The sequence below is a fragment of the Sinocyclocheilus rhinocerous genome, unplaced genomic scaffold, assembly GCF_001515625.1.
Source record: "Sinocyclocheilus rhinocerous isolate Xijiao unplaced genomic scaffold, SAMN03320098_v1.1 scaffold11768, whole genome shotgun sequence".
NCBI lineage: Eukaryota > Metazoa > Chordata > Actinopteri > Cypriniformes > Cyprinidae > Sinocyclocheilus > Sinocyclocheilus rhinocerous.
Window position 1 is genome coordinate 1 of NW_015637249.1, and position 10,183 is coordinate 10,183.

A 10,183-nucleotide genomic window follows, 5' to 3' on the forward strand; every position below is an offset into this window, starting at 1 on the left:
TTTCCACGACATTCTAATTTATTGAGATGCACCTGTATATGAGTGTTAAAATATTCATTCTGAATGAACTATTGCTTGACAGTGACTGTCAAGCAGTAGTGACAATAGTGTAAAAGTGACATTTTATGAAATGCTGATTCATTCAGAAACTAACAATCGACTGTCTTAATGAGTAAATAATTGAATCATTCATTCAAAAAGGTTATAACTGCAGATTTTTTTGTCCAAATATGGTCACCTGTATATTGAATCAGACTGCAGAGGCAAATAAGAAATTGAAATGCGTTAGTACATTCAGTTCTTTAGGGGGAAACTTGCGAAAAGAAAAGAAAAGCAGATAGAATATTCAAGGCTAATGTCTGTGGGACTCTTTCAGGGCTTGCTCTCATCTTCTCATCTTCCCTCCCAAGTCTTTTTTCTCTCTGTCCTCTTTGAACACCCTTATATTTACTTTCTCTCTCTTCTGCCTTGTACACTAGCAGCCTCTGTTCCTGTAAGTCTTATCAATGTCTGGTTTTGGGTTTCTGAACATAATCTCTCAATGGGATGCATTGTGGAGACTGCCTGTGGATTCAGGATAAATGTGAGTCTGCTGGCTTTGCCAGAGTTTTATTTGTCACATCATTCAACAGGCTTGTTTTAGCTGTAGTGCACAGAATAAAAAATCTCAAAGCCTTTTCCCAGAAGAAAAATCGATTGCTCAGAGTTGCTCGTTCATAGCTCAGGAGACTTAATGAAGCTCTCAGTTGGATTTCAGGTAAGTATCAACTTGGCCTCAGATGTTTCTCCTATATTAATAAGAATAGATACAAATGATATGATTGTATAGAGCTGTGGGTAAATATATGATTGTGAATAGCAGCTCAGATCAGATGGTTTCGGAGGAATTTGATGAGAAATCATGAGCTCATTTTGAGATCTTGAGCACAGTTTGAGACACGTGAGATTGATGGGGGTCTTTTTCTCAGAATAAAAAGCTGGTTTCCATTTTGAATTTGAATTGCTGTTAGCTGATATTAAGAGGGTGTTTTTTTTTTCCTGAGCTGTTTTTTAAAAAACAGTTTTGATGTACAAGTGCCTCTAAAATAGCTACTTTTTGGAAAGTTTTTCATTTGTACTTTTTAAAGAGACGTTTTAATAGAACTGCCACAAATCCTCACTTGTCAGTCATGACTTATAAATGAAATGCTGTGCTGGAGCTTCAGCCACAAAACACTTTATCAGCCACCAGTGTTGCTGTTGCCTTTTGTTAGCTTATAAACTGGAGACATTTTTAGGCTATTGAGAGGAAATTGAAAAATGATGCACAAAACGTCTTGACCCAAGTTATAAGTTGGCAGTGAGTACAAATTCCATGTTCATTAGAGAGAAAACTACTGCGTGTGATAAACTCTTAACTCAGCTGGGAGAACATTGTGCTGTCAACGCTTCTGATCTTGGCTTTGATTCCAAAACAATGCTTAGATTATATCTATTGTTTGAATGTACTTTAAGTCTCTTTGGATATAAATATCTGCTAAATGCATAAATGTAATGCATCAAACAATTGATATGGAAAATACTGTAATTTTATCAATATTTGGTCCAATAACTAGCCCATACTGAGTAAAAGTTAACCTGGTTGATATTATAGCTTAAAGCTGCAGGCCGTAAATTTGGCCTCTTTGTCGCCATCTCTGTTTGAAATTTGCAATTGCAGTTATTTGCAGAATTTTGTTTGATGTAATGATGCAAAGACGAACGACCCGAACCACTCAAATTATAAAACATTATCACAAGCTTACAGTTGTGAATAGGGCTAAAGTAAGGAGATAGTTTTGAACACTGTTCGGTTACTTGCTCAATAATTGATTTTGGATCAGATTTAACCCCAAAAAAAAGTTATGGAATGCAGCTTTAATATTTCATGTAATTTACTCACCCTCAGGCCATCCAAGATGTAAATGAGTTTGTTTCTTCATGGGAACAGATTTGGAGAAATGTAGCATTACATCACTTGCTCAGCAATGGATGCTCTGCAGTGAATGGGTGCCATCAGAATGAGAGTCCAAACAGCTGATAAAAACATCACAATAATCCACACCACTCCAGTCCATCAGTTAACAGCTTGTGAAGCGAAAAGCTGTGTGTTTGTATGAAAAAAATCCATCACTGAGGTTTTTTAACTTCACTGGACTGGACTTTTTCCCTGAGGTAACATTATTTTGGATTATGGCCAGAAGCGACGGATTAAAGTTAAAAACGTCTTAATGATGGATTTGTTTCTTCCAAACACACAGCGTTTGGCTTCACAAGCTGTTAACTGATGGACTGGAGTGGTGTGGATTATTGTGATGTTTTTATCAGCTGTTTGGACTCTCATTCTGACGGCACCCATTCACTGCAGAGCATCCATTGCTGAGCAAGTGATGCAGTGCTACATTTCTTCAAATTTGTTCAGATGAAGAAACAAACTCATCTACATTTTCAGCAAATTTTTATGCTATTTAATGTTAGTAAATAATGAAACAACAGTGAAACGGTAATTTAGATATTCAGGCAAAACCTGGAAAAATCAACAACACATGTGGTTTAGTTAAGGTGAAAAAACAACATTTTCAACAGGTTTAGCTAGAACCTACACCTCTTTTCATATTTCACACTGTGTTGAATAAGAAACCAAGTTTGACTTAATTTTTCAAGAGTTTTCAAGGCGTATTTTTCACACTGCTTGTGGAAAGTACCAATAATTCATGTGGATTTTAGATTCTAATCTCTGTAAGTTATGTAACGTCCCTCTCTCTCTCTCTCTCTCTCTCACACACACACACACAGAGAAACAGAGTGAGATGGTTGTATTATTCATAAAAGGCACAAAGATTAAGGTTGGGTCAGGCGAGTATCATTTCAATGAGCAGAATTAAGAAGCATGAACAAAAGCAAAAGTGTCACATGTCATTTTCCCATCACACACACACAAAAATCTACTTTTATCAAGCTTTCACACACCACACGGCCTCTAGAGAGATCCTCTGAATACAGAATAGAGAGCCGAGCGGATGCTGGCATTGTCTCTGCTATTATTTTGAATCTTACTCCGTTTTCACAAATGGATACTAGTGCAGGCCAGAGTGAACGTGAGCGGCTTTGATGCTGCTGTCAACAGTCCGTCTTTGATCCTGCATCCTGCCGCTCTGAAGTGACGATTCCCTGAATTCGCTGCACATGGTTTTGAAGTCCAGAAAACATTGTGATGTTTGTAGTGTAGTCAGCATTTGCCGTGGTTACAAAAACTCACTCTGTATCCTTGAGCATTTTACAGTTTTCATACAGCACTGCAAAAGCATCATTTTCAGTGTTGTTCTGTACAAGTAGTGTGACGTGACATGTGGCCAAGTATGGTTACCCATACTAGGAATTAGTGCTCTGCATTTAACCCATCCTAAGTGCACACACACAGCAGTGAACACACACACACCGTGAACACACACCCGGAGCAGTCTCAGATACAGAGAAGTATCTGTACAAACGTACCTAAAATAAGGTCCGTTTACCCAAGAAGCAAATGTGCATGGGTGTATAAAATATGTTTTCAAAGAATATACAGTATATTGAATTAAAATTGATCTGATAGATTTTTTATGACTTTTCTAGGTATTATAAGAGAGAGTCTGCAAACCAAGTCCTGATCATCTCTACAGTCTCTGGTCATGTTGGACATTCCTGATGACTACAAACTGGAGCAGTAATAGATCAGTTTCCGTCAAGGTTTTAACACTAAAAATATGTGCAAATGTAATTCCACGATATCTGCTCTCTGTCACTAATTGCCTTGGCTTTGTTTTAAATGGCTGACAAGCAGATCAGGTGAGTTTTATTTAGAGAGAAATGGCTAATATACTCACTGTAGAGTAAAACTATAGTTGATGCATTAGACCAGAAATATCAATTTGACAAATACACAAAAGCAAGATAGTATTTTATCTGATTGAATCAGATGTGTTCTTAGTCAGATTTCTAACTTTAAGCAGGATACTAATTAAGATTCTCATTTCTTGAACATGAGATTTGTGAGATTTAAGGCCTCCAAATCATTAACATGTTCAAAATGTTGCTTAAGAAACAGTTGTACACAATCTACTACATGCCTTCTGTCACCTGATTGATAGGTTATACTTTTTAGCAAGTAAAAGTCCTAATTGTACAGTATAATTGTACAAACGTCCACCTTCAGGTCATGGTTCACATGTCTTTTTGCTGTGAAATCTTTACTGATTTTTAAAAAGTAATCTTAAGTATAACTTTTATGTTGATAGTAATATTTCAAGATGAACAATACTGGACTGATGCATGCAACAAACATTTACTTGTTTATGCATCTTTTAGAAAATCATGTTAAAATATGAGTATCAGATATCAGGTTTTGAGGATTCTTTATTTGTTCATGTCTCAGTCATCACTGTATTGCATTACGTTATATGTTTTGCCCCACAATAAAACCACAGAGCTCTGATAATAAAACTAAGCATTTAAATACTATCTTACTAAGACATTAGGAGATATAGAGTGGAAGTAGTTGTTTTGTGTAAGTAGTTGGCTTGGCTATACTGATATAAAGATCTCACTGATTTACATTACCAGTTATCAGAATTTCATCTTACTTTTCGGCCGTATAAATATCAGCATCTGCATATTTTTTTCTCAGTTTGGGCCTCAACATGCATCAGTGTCAGCTGTTTTAATTCGTTTGAATAATAGAAAGTAACTTATCGCTTATGTAGTTTTTTTGCAGTGCTTTTACAAATAAAGTGAACTTCTCTTTTTAGATTGCATGGTTTCCTACACTAGAATAATCTGTAATGTTGTTTCAGCCTGCCAGCTAAACTCATCAATGGAGGCATTGCTGGATTGATTGGAGTCACTTGCGTGTTTCCAGTTGATCTGGCAAAAACACGCATCCAAAACCAGTAAAATGGATGTCGCATCTAAACTAGCATGTATGTTTCATGCTTTTTAAAATTCTCTGAGCAAATGAATGCCTGTGCTTGTGTACATGTATATATGGGTGAGGATGTGTTTCATTCCCAGGTCTGATTGTCTGATAAAAACCTTCCAATCAGAAGGATTCTGTGGGATGTACAGAGGTGATGTACTGTTTTACAATGTGTATAGCTCATACGGAATTGTTCATGCTTGGAACTCCTTTATATCCCCCTTTCATCCTGATATCCCTCCTTTACACTTTCATTTCTAGGAGCTGCTGTTAATCTGACTCTGGTAACTCCAGAAAAGGCCATCAAACTGGCTGCCAATGATTTCTTCAGACACAAGCTCTCGGAGGATGGGTGAGAATAAAAGCAGCCTCAACTTCTTACTTAAGTACATAGGGGGAAACAACAAACAGAGCTTTATTTTGACTTAATTCTCTTACTTAAATACTTACAATTAAATTCTGCACTGTTAAAGAAATTGAGAGACATGACATTTAATTTAAATGCATTTTCAGTTCAATTCTGAATTGCAACCCTGATTTACACTATATATGTATATATTATATACACACACACACACACACACACACACACACAGGTTTGTTTTTGTGAATTGTGGGGACATTCCATAGGCGTAATGGTTTTTATACTGTACAAACTGTATGTGCTATTGCCCTACACCAACTCTACAGGAAACTTTGTGCATTTTTACTTTCTCAATCAAAAAAAAAAACTCATTCTGTATGATTTATAAGCTTGTTTCCTCATGGGGACCTCATGTATATGGGGTAAACTGTCAGTTTACACAATTTGAGAAGAATTCTTTCATTTGAAATAAGCAATACTATCTAAAGTAAAACATCCATCTTCCACAACATAATTGTATTTATTTAAAATGTGTTATTTAGTTATGTCTTATTTAAAGGACATTTCAGCTCAATTTAATGAACAACAAAGAGTTCAAAAACGTATCAATACAAAATACATGGTTTGGCCAACAGAAATTGTAATTATAAACATAACTTGCAACAACCTAACAATTATGGAATTACCCTTTTGTCCAATCAAAGTTCAGCCTTTCGGAATAAGCCTTCATTATATAGTTTTAGTGATTAATATTCATTAAAATGAATAAATTTGCTCATTTGCAGTGTATGCACTCAGTAGTGGGATGTAACGGAGGTCTCATAACTTATTTAACAGTTACACTGATTTAGAAAGAGCAATGCTCATTTTTTTATTTATTCCTTTTTTGCTCTGGGCATTAAGTTGGATGAAGTCTCAGATCCACTTCTTATTTTTTAAATGAATGAATCCGCAGAGCCACTGGATTCGCTCACAGAGTTTTGAAAACAGAGCTGATCTGATAAAAGCCGTCCATAAGCTTCTGCATTATGGATAGATATTGCTGTATAACTCAGTACACCTTGAATACCTGGAGCTGTGGTGAGCATCTCCGTTGTGACTAATAGCTGGATTGCTAAATTATTGATTAACAGAGTCCAGTAGACTGCAATGAACCGATGAATTATTGAAATAAGTGTGTGTGTTTGGGTATGTCATCAGGGTCAGACCCCAAAGCTACTTGTTTACAGAGGAAACGGGCTTATCGTCATCTAAAAATAATAATTCTTTTTTATCTTTCTGTTTTTCTGGCTCTCTTCCAGACAGAAGTTGACGTTGGTTAGAGAAATCTTAGCTGGCTGCGGTGCCGGTACCTGCCAAGTTAGTCTCTCTCTGTGCTGCACTCATAGGACCCACATTTCTCACACACACAAAACAGCTTATTGTTCTGAAAATAATGAGTTTCTTAAAGTAATGTTCTGGCTTAAGTACGGCTAAGAACGAACATAGTGCAACCAAAATGCTCATTTGTCTTTGCAAAACCATTTTGTTTTCTTTCTTCCATGAAACACAAAATCAGATGTTGGGCAGAATGTTCAAACGTGTGTTTTCCAGATGTATCAAATCTAATAAGAAATAATAGTAAAATAATGTTTTTAATGTTTTTGAAAGAAGACTTTTATGCCCACCAAGGATGCATTCATTTGATCAAAAATACAGTAAAAACAGCAATATTGTGAAATATTATTACAATTTAAAATAGCTGGTTCCCATTGTAATATATTTTAATAATGTAATTTATTCCTGTGATGCAAAGCTGAATTTTCAGCATCATTACTCCAGTCTTCAGTGTCACATGATCTTTCATAAATCATTCTAATATGCTGATTTGCTGCTCAAGAAACATTTCTTATTATTATATGTTGAAAACAGTTGAGCTGCATAATATTTTTATGGAAACCGTGATACATTATTTTTTAGGATTTTTTTGATGAACACAAAGAGCAAAAACAGCATTTATTTCAAATATATTTTTTTTGGCAAAAATGTAAAAGTCTTTACTGTCACTTTTGATCAATTTAATGCATCCTTGCTGGAAAATAAAGAATTAATTTCTTTAAAAAAAAAATTAAAAAAATTTTTTTTTTTTTTTTTTTTTTTTTTTTTTTTTTGGTCAGATTTTTGTTTTATCAACTAGTTAGTCATATGTGTTCATTAAGCTTTAGTCATTACTGCTTGCTATGGCGATATGACAATATTTAGATCTTTTCTAGGTCAGATCTTACTGACCTCATTTCGAAAGGACAATTTAGACAACTTTACAGCTCAAATTACACACATTTGTGTGTAATAATCATCACATATCTGCTTTTAAACTGAAATGTCTTGAATGGTAGTGGTGACTTCTGTCTGTATGCGGTTTGTATTTTGGCAGGTGATTGTAACCACTCCGATGGAGATGCTAAAGATCCAGTTGCAGGATGCTGGAAGAATAGGTGAAAGATAGAAAACTTCCTGTCTTTGCTGACATGTCTCATGTCCAGTGATAGTGTCTTGTTGATGATAGGGGTGCATAGTATCATGCTATGCATACTATTCTACAGTGTGCAATATACAAAATGTCTGTACGCATGGACTACTGGATGATGTAATACTTTTGGCAAAATGTGGCATGCACAACAGAGCAATGCACTCAAATTGACCTTGACCACAATATGAACCATGGATGATAACAGGACTCTGCTTGCTGAATTAAACATGCAATGTAGGCATGTGACATCAGTGTAGCAGAGAGCATGAAATGTTGCTTACTGCATACTGCACCATATACATTCTATGCTGTATGCACTGCAGTACAATTTTGATTCCGAACATAGACGTTGTACTGCTTACTGCCAAGCATTAAAAACTAAATAAATAAAAATAGCATGTGAATGCATATGCATAAAGCAACAACTAAATATTGAAACTTTATTATGGTACATTGTAACAAGACCCTTTTATGTTGCATGTTTTGCATCTTAAATATATTCCTGTGATGCAAAGCTGCATTTTCAGCATCATTCCTCCAGTCTTCAGTGTCACATGATCCTTCAGAAATCATTCTAATATGCTGATTTCTTATTCAGGATTCTTTGATGAATGGAAAGTTTAAAAGAGCAGCATTTATTTGAAATAGAAATCTTTTGTAACATTATAAATGTCACTTTTGATCAATTTAATGCATCCTTACTGAACAAAATCATTCATTTCTTAAAAAAAAACAAATCTGAACTTTTGAACAGTAGTGTATATGCTTCAGAAATAGTATGAGTAATATGCTATTCTGACCGTATCTCATGTCTCTGACAGAGGCCCAGAGGAAGCTCATTGGCCAGCACGCCAGAGGAAGCCGAGCCAAAGTGAATGTTGTTCAGTTGAAGTCTCCCACGGCCCTCCAACTCTACAGAGATCTGCTGAAGGACAAAGGCATCGCTGGTCTCTATAAGGGACTGGGGGCCACTCTGTTACGGTAGTCCAACAGAGTCACCCAAACTGTGGGACGCATTTATCCATAATTTGCTTTCTCTCCATCCTTTATCTCACACTGGTGTGTTCACGGTCTTTGTCTCCCTCAGGGATGTGCCCTTTTCCATCATCTACTTCCCACTGTTTGCTAACCTGAATAGCTTGGGCAGGAGGAACGCTGATGGTTCAGCTCCATTTTACATCTCCTTCCTCGCTGGCTGTTTTGCAGGCTGTGCCGCAGCCATCGCGGTCAATCCTGTGGACGGTGAGATGGCCTATGATGCATGAATGGGTGCATTTAATGAGATGTACTCTGTTCAAAAGACTGGGGTCGGGACGTTTTTTTAAATATTTTTAAAAGAGTCTTATTCTCACCAGGGCTGCATTTGTTTGATCAGTTAAAACAGTAATGTTGAGAAGTATTATTACAATTTAAATAGCTGTTTTCTATTTGAATATATTTTAAATTGTAATATACTCCTGTGACACAAAGCTGAATTTTCAGCATCATTCCTCCAGTCTTCAGTGTCACATGATCCTTCAGAAATCATTCTAATATGCTGATTTGCTGCTCAGGAAACATTTATTATTATTATCAATGTTGAAAACAGTTGTGCTGCTTCATATGATACATTTTACATGATACAGATTTCTTTGATGAATGGAAAGTTTATGCAGTGTCACATGATCCTTCAGAAATCATTCTAATATGCTGATTTGCTGCTCAGGAAACATTTATTATTATTATCAATGTTGAAAACAGTTGTGCTGCTTCATATGATACATTTTACATGATACAGATTTCTTTGATGAATGGAAAGTTTATGAACAGCATTTATTTGAAATATATATTTTTGTAGCATTGTAAATGTCTTTACTGTCACTTTTGATTAATTTAATGCATCCTTGCTGAATATTAGTATTAGAAAAGTAAGTAGTTTCTTTAAAGAAAAACTCTTACTGATCCCAAACATTTGAACGGTAGTGCATGTGTAAATAACAACAAGAAATACAATTTCACATTGACCAACAAATTAAAAGGAGCCACAAGCCAGGATTGGGTATTATACACATAAATCATAAAAAATATGAAAATGTTGTGAATGTGTTTATTTATTTGAATCTTCTTCACTCATCACAAAATCAAGTATTGCTTAGCTCGATAAACCAACAACACATGGCCAGCATAAAAATACATTTAAAAAAAATGAAATAACTTTTTTATTTGATTGAACTATTTTACAATATAAAATAATATATTTTTTATTTTTTTAAATACTATACACACACATAGATATAATAAAAATAAAAATGATACACACACACACATATATATATATATATATATATATAATTTTTTT

General features: G+C 35.2%; 1 pseudogene; it reads left to right on the top strand.

The window, feature by feature from the left end:
- The first annotated feature begins 3,670 nt into the window (after nucleotides 1-3,670).
- Nucleotides 3,671-9,087, top strand: LOC107748849 (mitochondrial glutamate carrier 1-like; annotated as a pseudogene).
- The last annotated feature ends 1,096 nt before the right edge of the window (nucleotides 9,088-10,183 follow it).